Here is a 22,232-nt window from a genome sequence, read left to right as displayed (position 1 = left end):
ATCCTCTTGCGGGAAATTAATCATGGCCATAGTCGACATTATTATTATCTACCAAAATCCGATTATGTGAAGATGTCGTGATGTATATTTAGTTTGACCTTTAGTGAAGACGAACAGCCCAGATTCCTTTCATGAATAAATCTATATGCGCTCTACACTTAAAAGGTTCTGGCTGCACTTATATAAGATTCGTTTGGCCTCAATTAAGGAACAGGGTCTGGAGTCTGTGGCGCGGCACTCAGACAGGCATCTCCAGCTCCCTCTGGTACCCTGGCGGGGGGACGCCGGTCGCGTGGACAGGGATCTCGTCTTCTGAAAACCGGAACGCTCCACATGATGTCAACTTTACCAACAGGAGTGATTTATCGCTAATTTTTTTAAATTTTATTTTGTGCGCTCATAATCATGAATTCCCCTTGAAGTGTTTGCCGGGTTATGAGAGACACATGCAAAAACCTGTTTACTCTGCCTCGTAAACTTTTCCCTTCACAGAGATGGCCAAAAGAGATACAAAATCAGCTCTCTTACTAGCTTTTACTTTAACTGTTTTTTTGTCGTTTTTATATTTCATGAAATAAGTCATGTCTGTACCGTCTTTCATTTGTATTTCTGATGCTTTTAATCTAGAAAATATGCATTTGTGTCTTTAGGAGGTACTTTCAAAACCAAACCACAATAAATGCATTGTTTGGCTGAAAATTGCAAACAGATTTAGCAGTTTAGTTAAAAACATTCGTGGCTAACCCGAGCAGGAAGAATAAAAGCCACACACTCGCATTTTTCTGCGGCTCTATAAAGGTACCATTATTCCTGCGATCCCGATAAAAATGAGAAACAGACCGTCGCATGCACGGGTACCACTGACCAAGTTTATTGCATCTCATTTGAATATCGATATTCTCCTGGGCGATACCCCCGTTCTCAGGAAATGCTCACGAGTCTGTCGGGGCGATAGGTCACAGTTTTGCGGCATATCCTGCATGCTGGCAGCGCAGGCCATTAAGCAATCCTGAACGTTTTTATGCTACAATCTTTTTTTCTTACCTCTCTGCCGAGACCTGCAATATTGTCAAATGCTACCAGTTTATTGACGGCATGGAGCAGGAGTCACGCTGAGTTTGCAGAGCCGCTGCGGAGTGCATCCCTAAGAGGGCCAAAGAGGGGGGTGACTCTCAGTGTCCGACAGATTCCGCACTCCAGATTAACAATACAGCCAGCATTCTTCACATTGTATGGAGCACATTTGCAATTCAAGGAAAAAATTCAGCTTTTCAGAGACTCTTATGACTCTCCATCCATATATCTTTCATAGTGCTCACCCAGTACATGGTCGCAGTGAGCCTGGAGTCTATCCCAGACTGCACTGGGCACGGGGCAGGGGACACCCTGGAGAGGATGCCACCATATTATCACCTTGCATTAAAAACACAAAGGCTTCCCATGGACACACTGGTCTGCACCATGTTACATTTTTAAATATTGGCAAAGGGTAGCTTTTTGATGTCACACAGGAAGAACAAAGCCAGAGATTATACTCTAAATCACAGACGATCCTGCAATGTTATAATAATATAATAATAACATATTCCTATACCAAAGAAACGGCTTAATGTACTGTCGCTTGAAATAGACTTTATCAGATACTTGGATTTCAATATAAAACGAGGCTTAAAGAAATATTTCATCTCTGGGAAGAGAAGCAAGGCGAGGCGCAGCGGGGGGACGGCAGCGGGGGGACGTGGCGACCGTGATCGACACTTTTAACCTTTTTTTAAAATATATCACTCATGGAAAGAGCCCTGACACCATAAATGAAAATGACATGTGACATGTGAGTCCCGGAAAGCTGGTTAGCACTGACAGGCAAATTGAAGGATGGCATCTGTCAGTTTTTTTTTTTTTTAATTCGGAAGAATAACTGAATAACTGGGAGCGCGGCGCAAACATGTTATTAAATCGCACGACTCCCCCTCCGGCGCCTGTTTGAGATACAGAAACGGGCTTCTGTCACCCGTGTGGCCGATGACTATGCAAATCTCAAATAAACACCACTGTGTTCGCCGGATTCTGCTACATATTTAAACATGATTTCATACACTTGCCCCACAATTTAAAATTTAAATTAAATTTTTAATGGGCTACATGTTCTTATCATTATATTAAATATTCATAACATTTCAAACTTCAAGTCCTTGAAAATAATAGCAAGGCCCTTGAAAAAAAAAAACAATTCTAGAAAGCGTTCTTCCTTTAAGCGGATCCTGCTTTATTCTGGGTAAACAAAGTAAATCATCGTCTCCAGGCAATGGGCATGTTAGCTGGACATCCCAGGCAGATAGACCACAGCCTGGATTTGAGTATGGATGCCGAGTGCCCTTGGATCCATGGGTCCGGTGGGTCTGTGCATCTCCTCGTGTGCTGCTCTCGGCCGCGCTCCATGTCGATCAGCCATTGCATTACTGGGATTCCACGGGCTGCTTGCTGATGTGTCTTTGGTCTTTTTGAAGCTACCGTCTCACCGGCATGACCCTTTGGTCCTGACAGACACGTGTTCAAGCGGTGTTTTAACTGCCTTTCAGCCAGCACTTGCTCGTTCCTTCAGCCTTGTCGAGGTATGCAGACCACATTGTTTGAATTATGATGCATCTGTTGACTAAGAACAGCAATCTCCAAAAGCTGGAAATGGAAAGTACCGCTTCCTGGTTTTCCCTTCCGCTTCCTGGGTTTTCCTTACTGCTTCCCACTTTTCCTTACTGCTTCCTGGTTTTCCCTACTGCTTCCCAGTTGTCCTTACTGCTTCCCGGTTTTCCCTACTGCTTCCCAGTTTTCCTTACTGCTTCCCGGTTTTCCCTACTGCTTCCCAGTTTTCCTTACTGCTTCCCGGTTTTATTTACTGCTTCCCAGTTTTCCCTACTGCTTCCCAGTTTACATTACTGTTTCACACTTTTCCTTACTGCTTCCCGGTTTTCCCTACTGCTTCCCAGTTATATTTACTGCTTCCCAGTTTACCCTACTGTTTCCCACTATTCCTTACTGCTTCCTGGTTTTCCCTCCTGCTTCCTGGTTTTATTTACTGCTTCCCGGTTTTATTTACTGCTTCCCAGTTTTCCTTGCTGTTTCCCACTTTTCCCTACTGCTTCCCGGTTTTATTTACTGCTTCCCGGATTTCCCTACTTATTCCCGGTTTTATGTACTGCTTCCCGGTTTTCCCTACTGCTTCCTGGGTTTATTTACTGCTTCCCCGTTTTCCCTACTGTTTCCCACTTTTCCTTACTGCTTCCTGGTTTTCCCTACTGCTTCCTGGTTTTATTTACTGCTTCCCGGTTTTATTTACTGTTTTCCAGTTTTCCTTACTGCTTCCCAGTTTTCCCTACTGCTTCCCAGTTTTTCTTACTGTTTCTCACTTTTCCTTACTGCTTCCCGGTTTTCCCTACTGCTTCCCGGTTTTACTTACTGCTTCCCACTTTTTCTTACTGCTTCCCGGTTTTATTTACCGCTTCCCAGTTTTCCCTACTGCTTCCCAGTTTTCCCTACTGCTTCCCAGTTTTTCTTACTGTTTCCCACTTTTTTCCAGCTGCTTCCCGGTTTTATTTCCTGCTTCCCAGTTTTCCCTGCCTCTTCCCAAAATGTCTTGCACTGTCGCTCCTCGCTGTCAGCTTCTTCTCTCCTCGTGTCTGATGTGCTTTTTGTGTTTGACAGCATTTAGCTGTACTGTACATGCGCTATATTTTCTCATCGATTAACCACCTCCCTATTACCTGCACCCCCCCCCCTTTGATTGACAGGGAGCATAATGCTGGGGCAGGGGGCTGTGTGACATGGTCAAAGCTGTACAGCAAGGGGTTTGTAATTATTTTTTGGTGCAGGACCATGTTCCAATATTCAGATCAGTGTCACATGGGCTGGGGGGTGTTTTGGGTTTGGAGGATCTGGCATAAGAGTTTTATGATTGAATGGGTTTACTTGAAAGACCTCACCTAGGCTTCAGAATAAAAGTCCTACACTAAAACTATTCTGCTCTTTCCATTGTCTTTGGAGGGGTCCACACATTACCTTGAATGTAGACTTTTCAGAAAATAGCAACTCCGTTCTTCTAAAAGAATAAAAGCATGAAATGAAGAGCAGGCCTGTCCAAAGATAAGAGGTAATATGCAGCAGACTCTCCTACTGAATGAGATATTGTACGGCCCTGTGCCCCCTTCATTACACAGCTAACCAGCTTCATATGGGGCCGGGGTTGCGACTACGAGCTGAGACAAGTTGGGGTCATTAACCCACAGCCAGCCCTAGGAGCTGAGTGCCAGCGAGGGGCGGCTGAAAAAATCCCTAATTTAATAGCTACACTAATTGAATATCCCAAATATGGAGAATATGCAGCTTTGGCAAAGCAAAGATCTCCAGCGTCCTGAACTCGGCGGCACTCGTCCTCCCTGACACGCCGAAACTCCCGACGCTGCAGGAATTTCCATGGCTCGACTCATGACCATGACAGAAAACAACTTCCTGATTTTCTAATCATCCTGCAAAGCTCAGTGCTACGTCTTGCATCCGGCAAGCACCGTTCATCTTCCATTTTTATAATATTCTCCATTTTCCCCGCCTTCTCCTGCTGCTAAATTCAAATAGATACTAAAATAAATTGGTACGAGCCTTTATGCGACTTTTTCTGGAACGCCCCCATCCAGAGGGAAACAGAGAGGTGATGTGAACTGAGGACAGTTTTGCGAGGGCAGCAGAGTAAACAATCTGTATGAATGGGAAGTCGCGGAGGGCATGAATAACCGATTTTAATTCACACGACACGGGGGGGCGGGGTGCACGGGGCGGGGGTGTGACCCTCGCTGTCGCACTTTTGGCACACTGTAGCTACGCCAGGCGTCAGCCTCACTTTTCCTGAATCAACGCACTTTCACATCCGGGACGAGGATCTGTGGCAGAGTGCCGTGTACCCATGGCGACGCTTAATTAAATTTGCATACAACAGAGCACTCATTCATTTCTTAAATGATAACGAAAGGAATGAGGTCATGTGTGGGACGAGTGTTAATTGGTACAATTAGTGGTGTCTTGGTGAATATATTAAAAACAGCGGAAGTGTTGAGACTCACCCCTGCCCTCGTCTCATGTTAATAGATGGAAGTAAGGCGGGGGTCGGATGTGTAAATATACGACAGCTAATTGCTATAAATATGCATAATGTTTTGTGACACATGAGCCTGCATCTAGGAGGAAAGAAATCTCCCTTATCTGATCATCTGCAGTAGAGGAATACAGGTATGGATGGGCGGCAGCTTATTCTTACAGCTGCTGCGACCTTTCTGAGACTCTGTTTGCGAGGTGGTGAAAAGAAGGTTCTTATTGTCATTGGCAAGGCTGGGGGGGAGGGGTGGGCTGTCATAATGCCTGGCGGGAGATTCAGCAGGTCATAGATGCGGGCTTCTGTTCAGGAGGAAGCAGGCCAACATCCCCAAAGAGTGGCAGGAGACCCTGGCGTAGAGGTCGCCGTGGTGACGTCCATACAGAGCAAAGGGAAACAAATTAGGATCCCGAACTCTGTAATGGCTCCAGATTTGCAGTTTGTTACACGCTAAATCCGATCAGCTACAGTACCGGCGACAAACTACATTTGTCATTGTTTACGTTAGAAAGTTTACATTCTAGATCAAATTTTCCCCTCATAATTTGGCGTATATGTATACACCATCGTTCTAGTCAGGTTGTTTATGCGCGGGTTTATGTGAACCAAACAGCTCTGCTTCGCAGCTTGCGGGGGTCTGGGAATTTTCTGGCTGGGGGCCGCAGCCCCAGTGGATGCCGAGATTGGCCAGTGAGCTCATATGAAGTGGGCTTATTTTTCCCCCTTCTCCCCCCCCCCCTTTTCCTCACATAAATTGAGGCTTGAGCCGTCTGGCTGAGGCAGCGGACACCTTTGAGATTCCTATCATCTGGCCGTGCCGCGTTCCCTGTCAGGAGGCCCCCGTGTCAGCAGGTGAGAGATGAACCTTTCACCTTCCACTGCTGCACATGGCAGGCGCCGATATGAGACTGTTTGAAAATAATCTCCTTTTACAGTTCCGTGATCTGGAAGGGATTTCCGAGGGAAAAGTTCTTGCCGTTTTCCCGGCACAACAACAAACACGTGCATCGAGCTGCCTTTTAACGATGCCGGGCGACGATGCGATAAAACATTTGTCTATGTTAAAAGTGTACTATTTAAACACAAACTGGTAATAAGACACCCACTGAGTTTTTTTTTTAATTTTTGCAGACCAATAGATTTCACAATCACTTATCATTGATGCACCATAAACTGAATTTGCATATCTGTGATGGCCTTTACCTAATGGGCTTTTTGGGCTGTCTGGTGAGCCGTTATTTTATATTCTCTTGGGAAAGTGGCAGTGTGAATTTGGTCATGCAAACAACGATTATTTAATTGGCTCCAGTCCGCCACGCATTTGATGTACTCCCAATGAATTCTTCCACATCCTGCCTGCCTGAGTCAAGCTGAGAAATGATCACAGTTGCAGGTAGACAGGGCCGCGAGGCGACGGTATTCCAGCAGGATTGGCGGGAAGTTTCGTGCCGGGAGCGGCTGAGCGTGTCATCGGAGGTGAAGCCGGCATTTTTGATGACACCTCAGTTGTGTTGTCTGGGGGTGACGGCGAGTGTTGTTACAGGTGCTGCACGGGCAAGGGGTGCGGAGTAGGAATCGGACATGTCGGGACGCGTTGGATTTCAGAACACGGTCGCATAACCAGAGATGTCAACTTTGCAGGAACCTATGAGAAATGAAGTGGGAACAGCTGGGAGGGGATGGGTTAAACTTCATCCCATACCAGCAGCAAGAGATGACAGAATCAAGGGGTCTGGTATTTAACAAAAATATGAGTGGGACCCAACACTAATTCCTGAGGAACCCCAGTACATGAGATTTATGCTAAATAAGGAATCTGGAGAATCTGCTGCTCAGATTCATGAGTACTGAATCACACGGGCATTTTTGTTAGGATAACCCTAATCATGAAACAGCTGAATTGTATAAGTAAATGATCTAGCATCTGGTATTGATCTACTTCCAAATGAACATCCAAGTACACAAATTGGAAACGCTCAATTGCAACAGTCACACTTTAATCATATTTAAGAAAATTTCAACTTCAGGCCTACAAAATTCCAGCAGTTGTACTCACACAGATCCGTGCTGGGGACAGCTCTCGTTATTGCTACAGTGACTGTCAAACCTATACGATTTTGTTTTCGAAACCTTCAACTTTTTGGTAATTAGCTCCATGTCGCAAAGAGTCATATTTACAGGCATTTCAACCCAAGAGGCGTCTCGGTCGGGGGGGGGGGGGGGGGGGGGGGGGGCACCTGCACCTGCACCTGCAGTGAAGCCTGCCGAGGGCATCACATGGACTGTTGCTGCTCCTCTGACTTTGAACGTTTGTTTCTTTAGGCAATAATAAACAATAACAATAAGGTCATTTCCCTTAAAACTTTACTTCCATTTAATTCCATTTAACATTGATTTGCAAAGTTGAGGAATTCAAGTCCCAATGAATCCCGACTGTTACTGCTTGATTTTCCAGCTTATAATTTTATTTCCGAGCAGCACATGTGAAGGGTGACCACAGCCATTCCAGATTTTGATACCGTGGAAGAAAGAGACTTACTCTACTCCATCGCTTCCCGAGTCTCCTCATTCATTGGGGATAACGTAACACAAGTAACTTACGTGCTTTATTATTTTTCGTCAGTAATTATGAGCTACTTATTTGAATTTGCTTAAACTGAGAGGGATGGAGCAGTACTGCAAATTCTCGTTTGAAGTCTCTATTTTCGCAATATTCTCGGTCTGTCATGTCGTGGCATTTCGTGCGGTTCTACAGCTGGAATAACTTTATGGTGAGAGGCATCATCTTTACGATTTTGGGCTGCATAGCGCTTTAAATGCCTGACTTGATCTGTATCCCAGTTTACGCGGATTACGTAGCCAACTTTATTATGAACCTGTCCTGAAATTCAAAATGCAGGTCCAACTATTATTGCTTTTAAAAGAACTTACAGAGAATTGAAAGCGTAATTATAATGGAGAAATTCATCAAAAATAAAGTTATTATAGGAGTTTATTATGGTTTATTATGGAAGGGTTTCCTGTGTGATACTGTGGTGCGCATCAGCGTATGTCGGGTGTGTCAAAATGTTTAATGTTTTTTGTTCCCTTTACCATCCTTTCCTTTAACACCATTCGTCACACACTTACAGCCGTGATATTGTGCTTTTCATCGTACACCGTAAACGTCACCGAGAGAAAGATTTCCTCCGATATATCCATTTCTCAGCTAAATCCCCGAAGCCACAGGAACCACTGATGTGCATGACCGGGCACACCCTCACGCGACCAGCACATGTTCCTACACGTCGTGTTTGAGGACAGCCGCTATGAAATAGTCTATATGTGAGTCTGAATGTGTAATAGTATGGCACGCCGCAGACTGATTCATCAGTCCTTTAAAAACCATACTTGAAATATTAATTAGTTCGTCGGGAGTGGGAATGGGTCAATAAAATTACTCCATAATGGTAGTATCATTAAATCCCCATCTGTTAATTATCATTACCTTCTCTTCCTTACAGAATGGGGGGGAAACAGGTTCATTTATCAAGTCTGCATGTATACTTATAACTTAGTGTTTAAATGCTGCCTTTTAATATGAACGCTTTAAGAAAGTTCCTGAGAAATATGTGGCAGTTTGAAGCCAAATATTAACTAACATGCGTACATAATGTATGCGGTTGTTTCCGGATAGTGCAATCGCTTTACCTTTGACATTAATCATCTTTGCGAATGTAAATTGTAGGCATTCATTATGAATCAAATTCTGCCCTGTAGAACAGACGGAAAGCAGTGAGCCGCATAAATACAGTACACTATCAGGCAATTACAATTCATCTGCCAAATCACCATTTCCTTTCGTGACCCGGAGAAGACTGCCGTTTTTTGCATATAATAAAGCTGGTCGATCATTCTGTGCTCTTGGGGTTCCTAATAGACAGACAGGTCCCGGCTCCTCTCTCCTCCAGCATTTCTGCTTAACAGAATCACTTATCTTTTCCCACATAAATATGATTTGCAAATATGGCTGCTGGAGTCAGGCGTACCCCGGAATCCCCAGAAAGCCGGTTCACGGCGCTCTGAATTTCCGTCCTCAGTGGGAGGTCAACTTTCTACCTAATCTTGCCAAAGCTTATCGGAACCCCCATCGATGATGAAAATTACAAGCATAGCAAGGGGTCTCTTTCCCATCTTTGACTGATATACCCATAATAGTATGTAGCTCCGGCAAATTATATTTATATGGAAAAATACATTTCTCTTAGGTGCTATTTTGAAACAAAGCCAATCGATTTCCCGGGACAGTCCGCAAAACAATAAAAGCGAGATTTTTAATCATGATCTGGCACCTTGAACATCTGCAATGTCTATGTTTATTTTATTTTTATTTTTTTATGTACTAATGAGCTAATTCATTTGGCTTTTGTTTTTTCTCCCCAGAAGTCGCTCATTCGGATACCCCCGCAAAGATGACTGACAAACATTTTTGTCTAGCGGCACAACATAAAAATAGCATTTACCACAACAAACATACATATTTCTGTCAAATGTGAAGCAGAAGTGGGGAATCGCATTTTCGATTCTGCGCCCGCCTTTGTTCGTGTGAGCTCGGCTAAATCCTGGAAGTGCAACAGAAAACTTTGCGTTTTCTTTTCTGCTGTTTCGTTCATGAATCTTTTTTCCTTCTTTTCCGGTACCATTGTGTCACATCAGCCTTGTGGACAGAACATGGAAAACGGCAGTCGCTTAGTTTTAACATTCATTGCAAACTAAACTGATTTGAAAATATAATAAAAAGAAATATATTTAAATATATTCCTGTCCAAAATTTTCATCTGGGGCACATTTTCAGCTTTTGTATTGTTTGTCCTTTGTTCTGTATCATTGCCATGTGTGGGCTAAAATTAATATTAAGTACTTTTTTTTTTTTTTTTTTTTAAAAAAAAAAAGGTATTCATCATTTCGTCCCATCTGGGGCGTAGCCCTGTCTCGCGCCCTGTGCTTGGAGGGAAAGCCTTCAGGCTGCCTACGACCCTGTACTACATACGCAGTTGGAAGATGCAAAAGTAGATGGATGGTATTAATTAGCTGATCGTTTTAGTTTCACTTCATTAAAAACTTACACTTATGCTTCTGTTGAATAGTAGGTTGGTTCTACCTACGTATTCCAGGTTTATCCAGAACAATGTGTTGTGTTTATCTTTGGAAATTTAATCTTGTCTATAGCCTAAGTACCAAACATGTACTCTAGGTGTCTAACTGTACAATGGGTACCTGAAAAGGATCTCACTGCAAAATCTCTCTGTAAAAGATACATATTCTACAAAAAAAGATAGAAGATTTACAAAAGATACATTAAAACATGAATAGACTATACACAAGCAACTGTAAATAAAAGGATGTGTAATGCAACAATGTAACAAGTCGAAGTGCATATGTGCTCTGACTGTAATAATGGAAACTGGGGAAGGTTCTTACTCAGGACTGTGGCAGAGCATTTTGATTTACAATGTAAGTGTGCAAGCAGTGTGTGTAGTATGTGCAGCAGTTAAAACAAAGGGTGGTCAGAAGGGTCCTAGTCCAGACAGATGATGACCTGAGGAAAGACGCTGTGGACATTGAGGTTGGTCCAAGTCTTTAGGGCTCTCACTCTTGACACAAATATGTAAAAACAACGTCTGTACAAAACACAACATGGCTAATCTTATGAAGCAGACACCGATACTACATGCTTGATGTTCGGTCAAACAGATGACAAGACCAGAGATGCTACATTTGTCAGAGGGTTGTAAAGAACCTGCACTTGGACACTGACTTTTTTTTACAGTAATTGAAGCTGTGAACAATTTTAAGGTATGTGATTGCTCAAGCAGTATTACTAGTATAGTGATGTAGTATGGTAATGTAGTATGGTAGCGCAGTATGGTAATGGAGTATGGTAGTGCAGTTTGGTCACCCTATAGGCCTCACTCAGGGGACTTGCTTTATTGGCAATAAGCAGTTAAGGAGACCAGGGTATGAGTTTTGCCTTGAGCTGCCCCCAATCACTGTTGCTATCACATGTATGTTCAGAGAAGATGATGCTAATGCATTGTGGTACCTAGTGCATATACTGAGAAAGCATCTGCATCTACTCTCCTACATGTATTTATTCATTTTTCTCCACAGAGATTAGTTTGTCAAATGTCCACAATGCATCACATCAAATGCGTTCCGATGAGTGTCACAAGATGCACGCTAAACTCGAGCTGACTCTTTCAAGTGTCACGTTACAGAAGATGGCTATACTTACTCTCACATCAGGGCAGAACTGAGCGTAAGTTACGAAGATTTTTTTTTATTATTAAAAGTCCAAAGCGATATGCAATGAACGTAAATGTGTATTGCAGCACAGTAGTTATATTTTAGTAATACTGTCTAAATACTAAAATTGATTTCGCTCATGCTAATTATACAAAAAAACCTCGAAATCAAAAACGAACTAAAAAAGGACTATTTAGTTATCAAAGAGCCGAATTTCTTTGGAAACACTATATACGACTGATTATATTATTTTAAGAGCACAACCTGTTTCTATAAAGTTTCTTTTCCATGAAAGCACCTATAATTTAAATTGTAACTCAATAAAACCTTTCAACGGATGATTTCTTGTGCAGCATCATTACCGATTATGATATCAAATTGGCATTAATTAATTAATTAATGCAGCCGTGCCAATGTGCCACATGATCGCTAAATAAAGCGGTTCTCCCCAAGACTGGGGAATCAGACAGAGAAATGTCGATAGTATAATATGAGTTTAGGAAGCGAGATAAGCCCAGTGGTCTCGCAACGACTTTCTTTTGTGAAACTCAGTCTTCGAGGGCATGAACGTATAATTCTTGGTGTCCCTCCTTGCCGCTTTTCACATGCTAAAATGATTATGGACAATTGCGGGATATCTCTTGAGAACATGGGACAAAAGAGCCATTTACTTCTCTGCCTCCGGAGAGCGAAAAAGGAGACAGTTTGATTTTTCGGCAGCAGTCATCTATGTTTCCCAATGCCAAGACACACGTGAATAATCAGCCAGGCTATCGCACTGAACTGTAGAGGTCGCTGTCAATATTGTTCACAGTAAAAACCGGTCACTCAAAAGATTTAATGATGCACCTGTAAGTCGTGCTGTTTAATTTTGCTAGTTCATGTTTACTTTAAGTTTGCTTGTGAGGTTGTGAATTTGCATCCAGTTTGTAGATCTACAACTAACACACTTGTAGTGTGTATGCGTAGACAGTGTTTTACACACACACACACACACACACACACACACACACACACACACACGTCCCTTTACCCCCCTTATGCTCGTCCTGATGCGGGATTCATCGTGCAAGCCTTTTAATGATAATTAAACGTAAAACATTTAAACAATCGACGCACTGTAGCAAGTTTGCTGATTTATATGAGAATTTATAAGTGCTTCGACGTTGTATTAAACGGTATTACTGAGCAAAATATTTGGACTGCCAATAAACTATTAAAATGAAACATTTTACTTGCCAGCTGCATAGCTTGGTTCGTGCGTCCCAATTTCTTCATATATCCTGTGGTAAAATTTGTATCTGATAATCTATTGAATGCTTGCCCAGGCCTGTTGTTATCGTTATATGCAAAGTAATGGTTCTCTTTTCCTGTTTACCCATATTGACAACATGTGTGCGGTAAAATAACGGTGTTCAGGACGGACAAAAAGGGAGCAGTTGTGGGGGGCAGGTCAGTGCTTGGCACGAACATGTAAGTGATTTTATAAGAGGACTTAAAGGGGAAATATAAATATTATATGAATTATAGCATCATTTCATAATTTTATGTACCATATAAGTACTCCATATTATGACATGTGTAAGATTAGCGGCCAGTACTTACACTGTTGTTTATATATATATATATATATATATATATATATATATATATATATATATATATAAAACAAGAAAAATCACTTTACTTGTGGCTATAACTAATGGTGTGTTTATTTGTTTGTTTTCATTTTATTTTCTGTCGTCATGTGATTTCATACATGCATCCACATGTTAAATTACGAGACATATACATACTATATGGCATTGTCTTGTACTGCATTGTATTATGCATAATTGATAGCACATTGAGTAATGACAGGAAGTGGGCAACTGGCAAACAGTTTTTTGTTGGCCAACAAATCACTCTGCTGCAAAAATGACGATAAAATAGCTGATTGATTAAATGATTAATAATTCAAGCAGTCGGTTTAACCCTTGGCCCTCCTTATCATGATTTTCAAACCTTGCCTGGCTTTGAATAATGTTTTCCTTCCATGTGGAGTGGAGGGGTGTTAACAGAAGCGTCTTTAAATCGCAGGCTGGCCCGCGAGGTTTAACCCACCGCCACGGAGTACCTCTGTGATGCTGTGTCCGCCTGCGTGCTCTCCGCTGCTGTTTGCACGCCGTGCAAGCCCGTAGCCGAGCCGGGCGTCTGCCCGACCTTACAGGAAAACACGCCGGAGACAGCTTGTTTCCCGACGGCCCCTGTACTGCGGTTTGTGAACTGAGGACGAGCGCGAGCCGATCACTGACGGCACTGACAAGGGCAGCCACCATCGGCGCGTGTTACAACACCTGAGCACCGTAGCCATGCCTGCACCTGGTATTCAATCTCCGTAAGCAAAGTGAAGTTATCTTTTTGCTTTCTCAATCCTAGGGTGGTGTTTGGGGGGGGGGGAGCTTGCATCCTGATTATCATGTTCAGGTAGTGTGGTGCCCAGTCACTGTGCAATTGCGTTGTTCCTAGTAATATTTTCTTCCCCTGCATAACTGGGACCCAGTGTTTTTCAGTAGAGTTTTTAAACTGGTATCAGATGGGATGTTGGAAGGATACAGCCACCCAGTGAAGGCAGATCTCGCGAAGGGTCATTTTTCACTAGGCTGGTTATATTATGTATAATCAGAAGGTCTGTTTCTACACGTTTTACGTTTCAGCTGAAAGTGTACTAGTTTGGGATGTTTTATGTTTACGTTTGGCTTTTAAATGTTAATGATTATAAATATGACAACAATAGCTTTATGGTAAATAACACCAGCTGAAGTGTGACAAGTAACACATACAAACAGGTTTGTAATTCTGTCTATGTGGGGATTCTACATTCATTTCTATGGGGACAACTTAAATCCCGACATGACGACCTAAACCCTCACTCAGTCTTAACCTTCACCATAAGTAACCAAATAAAATATGAGACTTTTGGCATTTAGTTAATTAATTAGTTTTTTGACCACATTCACAGATCTTTGTGGGGGGCTGCAAAATGCACAATGTCAGAATAACAGGTTTTTAATATAAACGTAATCCACACACACACACACACACACACACACACACGCTAGAAATGTGCTGTTTTAAATATGAAAATTCAGGGAGCCGTCTAGCCCCAGACTCTGGATTTTTGTTTTAGGGGGAGGGGAGGAGAGGGGAGGGGGAGGGGCTGCCTGTAAGTCAGACAGCGCAGGCCTCACACCCCCCGACGTCCTGCCGCTTGCTGCGGCATGGCAGCTTGCATCAGTCTTACATCACGGCTGCAGCTCTCTCCGTATTTGGGAAAGGAAACGTGATAAAGAAAAAAAGAAAAAGATCTATAACTGGAGAATATCTGAAATTATGGCCATTACTGGGACTGCAGCTCATAGACACCAAAGGGGTGGGGGGGGGGGGCAGTACGCGCACAAATTTTGATGGGGTCACGAAAACACCCTGAGCAATCCTGCATCACTCCCCGCTGCCCTTCCTGAAAGCTCTCTCCCCCACCCCCCCCCGGAGCTGGCCATCGGCTCTCCTCAGTGCTGGCCACACCGGCTCAGGGCCGTCAGGTTGGCTGCAAAGCCTCTGTCACCCCCCAGGTGCAGCAGGGGCTCCAGCATCCCCCCTCTCTCCATGCTTGTCGCTACCGGGGTGTAGCTCACAGAAGAGAGGCACGGTCGAGGTCTGCGTGGCTTAGCTTACTAAGCTTACCCTCACCTGTGATTCCCCTTGCTATTAAAAATCTAAGGTAACAAATGGTGCCAGTCAACAATTATATGAATTAATTAAATTAGGGCCTGCTCCAGCCTGAAGAACCATAGAGGCAAGCCAAAGGTGTTACCCGCTCAAACAAAGCTACTCAGTACATCGCTGAAATGCAGCGGACCTCTCTATTTTACTTTAGCATTATTTAAGCATATTTCATTCATATTTTGAGTTATCTTCGAATATTTAAATACCAGTCAATGAGATGTTACTTGCGGTGTACTACAATCAACTTACTGTATGCAAATAAATTGAACATAAAATCCACAAATCAATAATCACAAGTATAATCCAATTAATGCAACAGGAATATAGTTTATATTCAATATATGAATCAATGATTTAACATAAATTTAATACATGTAAATGAATTCCATTACAATATCAAATATATAATATAAAAACGTTTTCAATGGGGGGTTATCACCGACGTGGCTGACCATCCGGAAAGCAAGGACCTATTTTTAAATGACTCACAGGGGTTAAAAAATCAGCGCGCTGTTCATGCTGTTGTCACCAGCGAAGGCGGCGGTTCTGATGTTTTCAAACAGCCAGAGCTGTCACATCCTGCTAACACACCACCTCATTAGTCCCTGTAGGCGACACCCCCAGAATCGCTTCAATAAAATCAACTATACTGTACTCTGCATCGGACCCCATCCAATTTATCTCCAGGAAAGGTCTTCTGGTTTATGACACTGTCAATAGTATGAACTATAGCGACTCGGGTGTGGCTACTTTATATGTTGACTTATATATTTTTGTTTATTTTTTTCCTCCCTGACCATGTGACCAGAAAAGCTGTGCAGTTGCATTTCAGCAGTTTTATTCAATGTGATGCTGTCGGTGGCCCTGTTCTACAGAACGTTGATTTTCAAAACTCATTATAGTTTAATTAGAGATAAAGAACTCACTCTCAAAATAGAGGAATCATTGATAGGTGGGTCATCCTATGCCCCCCGTCCACAAACAAAATGTTATATTACAAGAAAATATAGCCTATATGTCCCTATATACAGAAAACGTGAACATGATTGCTTAAATAATTGTATTAACCAGGGACACGAACAGTGATTCTTGAAATGCGGGTATTTCGCCACGTATTCTACACCTAATAATTATACTAAATATTTTACAACATCGCCGCACTATAGTGTGGCATTGTATAATCATTTCCTCGATTTTGAGATGCTTCTCCAGCCAGTCAGTGAAAAGACGCACAAGGCGCCCAAATTGTGCCCATCCCATACCATGGAAAATGCATCACAAGCGTCGCCCTGGATTTTTTTTTATCTATGCAAATATATATGTGACTGCGCCACCGCCCCGATGCGGCTTCTCCCTTCATTTCCAGCACAGTCTTTCTCGCCGCAAGGTCAGGCTCATCATTTCACGGCTTTTGCGAGCCCTCGGTTTAATGAATGACCTATGCTGCCTCGTGAGGCGCGGTTGGGGTGACTGGTGGGAATACAGGCCGGGCGCGACACCCAGGCGATCGGCCAGCTACGGTCATCCATTTGTAGAAGTCGGTCCTAGGACACCCGGTTAAGAAAAAAATGAAATTACCATTTGCATTTTAAATACATATCCGCTTTGTTCCTGGTCGCCAGAAGCCTGACAGATGTGAGGTTACAGATATATGCTTATTAACCTTATTACAGTATGGCGTTAATACAAAACGATGTTAAAATATTTATCTTCCATGATCTTTTACCTTTTCCCAAATCGCGTGAATCACAGAATGAAAAAATTAGGCCCCGATTTAAAAAGATATGTGGTACAATTATGTGTTGCGTCCGTTCAATTATAATTTTTTCCAACTTCTTTTTGGAGTAGGCCTATGTCCACAGTGTGGATTTCTGGTTTTATGCGCATAAACATAGCCGTGTCTGTTCACAGGCGCCTAATATATTTAGGTAGCCTAGTATAGACAGTAATTTAATGATTCACCGAGATGACTGCGGGACAGGTGGTTTTCAAATAACGACTCCGTTTACGATGGACGATTGAAATGTATTCAAGTGAAAAGGGGGCGAGGGGAGAGGATCCGGGCTCTGCTTGCTGTGGGTGGTATGCTTAAACTCCGCGGCACGCTTCCAGATTTAGCTACAGGTTATTACTCTTAAAGGATAGCTTTAGGTCGCACGCAACGCGGCAGCTCTCTGGTTTCCCGGAGGTTATGACTTCAAGAGCTTTATGACCCTAAATAAAACCATTTAAGTGGTCACCGCCACGTGTCTTTATTATCGTACCCTTGTTAAGAAGAATATATGTGTTCGTGTATTCGAGTATAAGTTCACCTTACGTTAAATACGATTAATAGATCCGATAACTTTTTTTCCAGGGGAATTAATAAGCAACAGTGTTATGGGAGAATAGTTTATTTACGTCCGTTATTCACTCTTTACTGTAATTTAGCTCTATGAAGGAAAGTCATTAGCTGACTATTGCCTTAGTTAAAGTTTGAAAGTTGTCAGGACTCCAAGCAAATGGTCATCTGACCTTCAAGTCGGGTGAAAACGGAAGGAAAAGAATGAGATGAAGTAGTTTTCTCTGAATTGTCCGTCACCGGGGAGCTCAAAGTTAGTGGGGAGGCTGACGGTCAGTTGGAGGTATTGTAATCCTATTAGCGGTGGGAGACGTGTTTGGAACAGGAGGACTTCAACTCAGGGCCAACGACTGAAGTTTGTCAAGATATCTCACTTTTCTGGATGCAGTCATTATGTTTGCAAAAAAATATAGCCGTTGTACTTTGCTGTGGTAAATCCTGGCAAACGTGTTTACCCCTGTAAGTCAATTACCAACTAGACAAAAGTCAGTAACTCTTTTGTAACAATCGCGTTTAGATTTAACAACTGAATAATTCCTGCGCTTTGCCTAATAAAGCTTCGTTCATGGGGAGGAAACGAATTATTGTTTTTCTCCTCTCCCCCATTCAATGGCATGTCAATATCAATATCAACACTGCAATGTTGTCCAGCAAGATTTATAGGTCTCTTAAGGTAATCGTCACCTAATTAAGCAGCTAATTGATTGCATTAGGTAATTAACAGCCGGAGACTATATAAATCAGAGACATCAGAACCCTCCAACAAAAGCCGTGCGCCTCTAGTCTACAAGAAGGTTCAGGAGGTTGGAGATACGGAACGTCGCGCGGCTCGTTATATTTTAAAGCGAATTTAAGGAGGGTGTGTGAAAAGGATTAAATATGCGAGTGCGTCCCAGTCTTACTGGGGCTGAAGTCATAACTGGACTGGACAAAGCTAACAGAATGTATAACAAACTGAATCCGTTTTAAATGTCGTTTAGTGGTCGAAGGAACGTTGTGCAAACCCGTCGCTGGATAAATGTCTGAGAATAAGCGGGAATAAATATCTCATGTGGCGGGGTCCCTCAAACAATTATACACAGCAATGGAATGGATGGCACGCAGGCCTTCATGGCAAGAAATATTACACTCAGAAGCAATAAAAATATTGAAATGTACTTAAGCGAATTTACAAAATCCTAAATTGAAATAATCAAGTCAATAAAAGCCAATCTTTGTGGTTTCTCCGTAGACCGTATTAACTAGATCCAAAACCACCAAGAATAAAAAAAAATACACCACAAGACTGGTTACTTTCTCATAGCTTTATGGAATTTAATATTTACAAGGTAAAAAACTAAACCGTGGGGTCATTTTTGTTGCTGTTGAACGAATTAGTCACAGCGGCAGAAATTTGGCATTTCAGAGAGATTTAATTCAGCACGTAACGCATTGATGACCAAACATCGATTTTAAATGTTAACTTTCTTTGAACTCGCTGGCATTTTTATGACATTATGACAGTATTAATATTGTGAAATGGCTGGTATCAAGGCTGCAGTTATGTTTCAAACATAATATTCATTCATTGTAATTTATCGAATGCTGGAATCCATATAAACATATGGCATAGTTGTATATATTATGGTGTATTGTCATTTCTGTATTATGGAATGTGTTAAGCAAATATCAGAGGGGAAAGCAGTTCCTCGTGTATTTAAGGTAAACACACGCATGTGAATTGTTAGGGTCAACTCAAGAGAATCGTGCGTTTACAGAATTCAGTATTTGAGAGAAATGTTTGTCCATTGTCTTTTGCACGTGCTACTTGTCAAGATGCGCAGAAATTCTTTTCCATACCGCATGAGTTCCAATGCTTGCTACTTATATCACAGAAAAAAATAGAAGTTATTTTTCCAAATAACGTGGATTTGTAATAGCCAGTAAGTCATGAAAGAAAATAAAGAGCTTTATTATTGAGAAATCCTCGCTGGTTGCATGGATTTCGGTAATTCTGGGTTTCACGTGTAGCGTAAGCGAAAGCCGAGCGACGTGCCTGCGACTCCGTAGACGGTAAATCTGTGAGGCTTCGTCATGTGATCGGGCGGCCGTTTTGGTGCCATGTCTATTTGAGTACGTTGTGTTAAAGAATGTTTTCTACGGGATCCCAGGTATTCTCACTCTCACCTGGAGAAGTTACATCAAACTCACTCTTTCGAGTGAAATGTCACTGAATCCATGTGCACAGCTTTTAAAATACTGCTTCATCCTAACTGTGATATACTTCCTAAATATAGGCCTAAGGAGTCTGTCTGTCTGTCTACGTATCTGTGTTTTATACATTCAATTAAGATTAAATTTATGGATTCAAAAATGGATTCATTTCGCACTTTCTATTTCAGGAATGCGCCTTTGTCCCTGTGCTTATTTTTAATTTCAGCATTTACTTCTGTTGGGAAACCCCCGTTAGCCACCGACACATATATGTATGGGGTTGAATCATATTCAGCATCTTTATCTAGTCATGACGGCTCATCCACCCATGATTATCCTTGCCCGGCGCCTCCTTCACGTCCCGCTCTTCCTCCTATCATTATTTATTGAGTCCAGCTGGAGAGAAATGGGGTCTATACTTTTCCCCCCTTGTTTTCTCAGACTCTCTTGTGTTACTGGAAGAATAGGGCCTCAGTCATTGGTCGAGCGGACAGGACTGCCTACTGTTACGGGGCTCAACTTTCAAATCCCAAAAGCAGGGTGTGCAGCCGTTCAAAAATGATCTCCTAGATAATCTACTTTGCATTCATGCTTGGTCCCTTTCTTACGACTGCCGCATGCTAAAAAAGCGGTGAAGATTTTCACCGCACCGCTGCCGACGACGTTTTGTGTGATTTCTGGCTTTGGGAACGGGAGGAAATGGAGCTTCCAGGTCCGCGCGTTAGGGGGGGACTCTATGCCAGGTTTTGGTGACAGCCCATTCAAAGCCACCTCATGCAGAAGCAGGCAGCGCACAAGTAGCAGCACTGGCTCCGTTTGATGGGAGGCTGTTCCTCCGTTTCAAGCCGATTTCCTAATTCTGTGGGCAAGACCTTCTCCAGACTGAGAGCGCTCGCACCTGCGCGGTCATAGCGGAGGCTTCAAGAGCATTCACTGAAGACGCACTGGATTGACAACAACACTGGAGACGTGCTTTCTTATTCAAGACATTTTTTTTTCTTTCAGATTTTTTAGCTGGCCAAATCTATCCCGTTTCTCTTCCCCTACTCTCGTTTCTTTTTGGCTTGATTCATTTTTTTTTTAACATTTAGACTCCTTTGGAAAAAAAAACATGCGGGAAAGAAGAGAGGAACGCATTTAAGAGAGAAGGAGGACTGTGCCGATCGCTGTAGGCTGAGTCGCGCTTGGCCATGGAGAACCGCGTCCGGTCCGAGGTGCAAGCAGACAGCGCTGTTTGATTAATAAAAAAGCGCGTCGCTTTTCCCGGTAGCGAAGCGCACGTTGCGAGCTGTGAGCTCCCCCCTTTGTGCCGCCCGCTGCGACCCGAACTGTAGAGGACTTCCCATTACAGACTTGCTTGCTCCCCGCTTTACACTCATTGTCTGATTTTTTTTCCCGTGGTCGTCGAAACACTTCACGGGTCGGCTTTCTCAAAGGGGTGAGTGTCCTAGCAAAGAACATCCTCGCCCCCTCCCCCTCTTACACCTATTTGCATTTGTGTTAACTGAATTATATTACACTGCTTTTTAATCTCGTCGCAAGTTTGGCAGGGACTCCCGGCAACTTGTTAGTGCTGTTTTGCTGAAATCCCTCGATTTAAGTCGGACTTTCCCTTTTGCACGTAAACAAGCGCAGTGAAACTATTATAATCGCGCTGGAAAAAAGGGATCTATCAGTATGTGTCGCACAGCTTGGAAACGGTGTTTCAGAGCTGCTGAACTTCAGGAAAAATCCATCTGATAAAGGGAAATTCGTGCGGGCTTGAATGTAGATCGCACCTTTAAAAGACGTAGCCTGTGCAATAAAAATGATTCATTTGGTGCTATACATAATGGGGGGGGGGGGGGGGGGGAAGAAAGTTAGAAAAGACAGAGCACAGATGTGGACTGATATGTGAGGGCCCTGTCTCTAGGAGTTTGAATGAATGGAAACAATTAGAATGATTGGTATGGCTTTGGAATGAGCCTCAAACGGTCGGGCTCTCTTTAGCTGGGGTTTTAGACCGTGACACGGTGTGTTCCGCAGGAACAATTGTTAGCTTTGCTAATACTGGCGTGCAGCGAGAAGATAAATGTTTGTGATTCAAGGATCTACGTGTAGATATCTCGTGTGTGGGATGTATATATATTTGAGGTTGAAAGTTGTTTTTTTTTCTTTCCTGTTTCGGTAAGTGTGCGGCAGGCTTCCAGAAATACTGTCAGTGATAATGACAATCATTAAAAAAATCATAACTTTTTCATCTGAGTTAATATTTGATTTCTGGACGTAATAATAATAACAGTAAAATGTCCAAAAATAACTGTGAGCTTTTTTTAATGGACTGTTCCCTGGCAGGAGAATTAGATCATAAATCTTGCATGTATTATTTACAAATCTGCATGTCGCCTCGGCTCCCCCGCGCTCAGCCCTGTCAGATCGGCACGGGAGCAGGGGCAACGCCTGCCGCTGCCTCCGCCAGCTGAGTGGCACGGCGGCTGATGCGGAGAAACAGGGTGCAGACTCCGGATTGAT

General features: G+C 42.8%; 1 protein-coding gene across 13 annotated transcripts in view; it reads left to right on the top strand.

Moving 5' to 3' along the window:
- Window positions 1-22,232, top strand: part of LOC125716703 (adhesion G protein-coupled receptor L2-like) — a 167,773-nt gene that overhangs the window by 61,394 nt on the left and 84,147 nt on the right. For 6 of the 13 annotated variants that reach the window (XM_048989324.1, XM_048989323.1, XM_048989321.1 and 3 more), the window contains exon 1: window positions 20,270-21,159. The exons of 1 other annotated variant lie outside the window; for it this stretch is intronic. The gene's annotated coding sequence lies outside the window, so the exon portion shown is untranslated. Of the gene's footprint in view, window positions 1-20,269; window positions 21,160-22,232 lie in introns of those variants that run through there. 6 more of the 13 variants (XM_048989315.1, XM_048989313.1, XM_048989326.1 and 3 more) reach the window with 5 other exon arrangements.

Source organism: Brienomyrus brachyistius, chromosome 21, assembly GCF_023856365.1.
Source record: "Brienomyrus brachyistius isolate T26 chromosome 21, BBRACH_0.4, whole genome shotgun sequence".
Taxonomy (NCBI): Eukaryota; Metazoa; Chordata; class Actinopteri; order Osteoglossiformes; family Mormyridae; genus Brienomyrus; species Brienomyrus brachyistius.
Note: the sequence above shows the minus strand (reverse complement) of the source record. Positions and strands in the feature narration are given on the sequence as shown.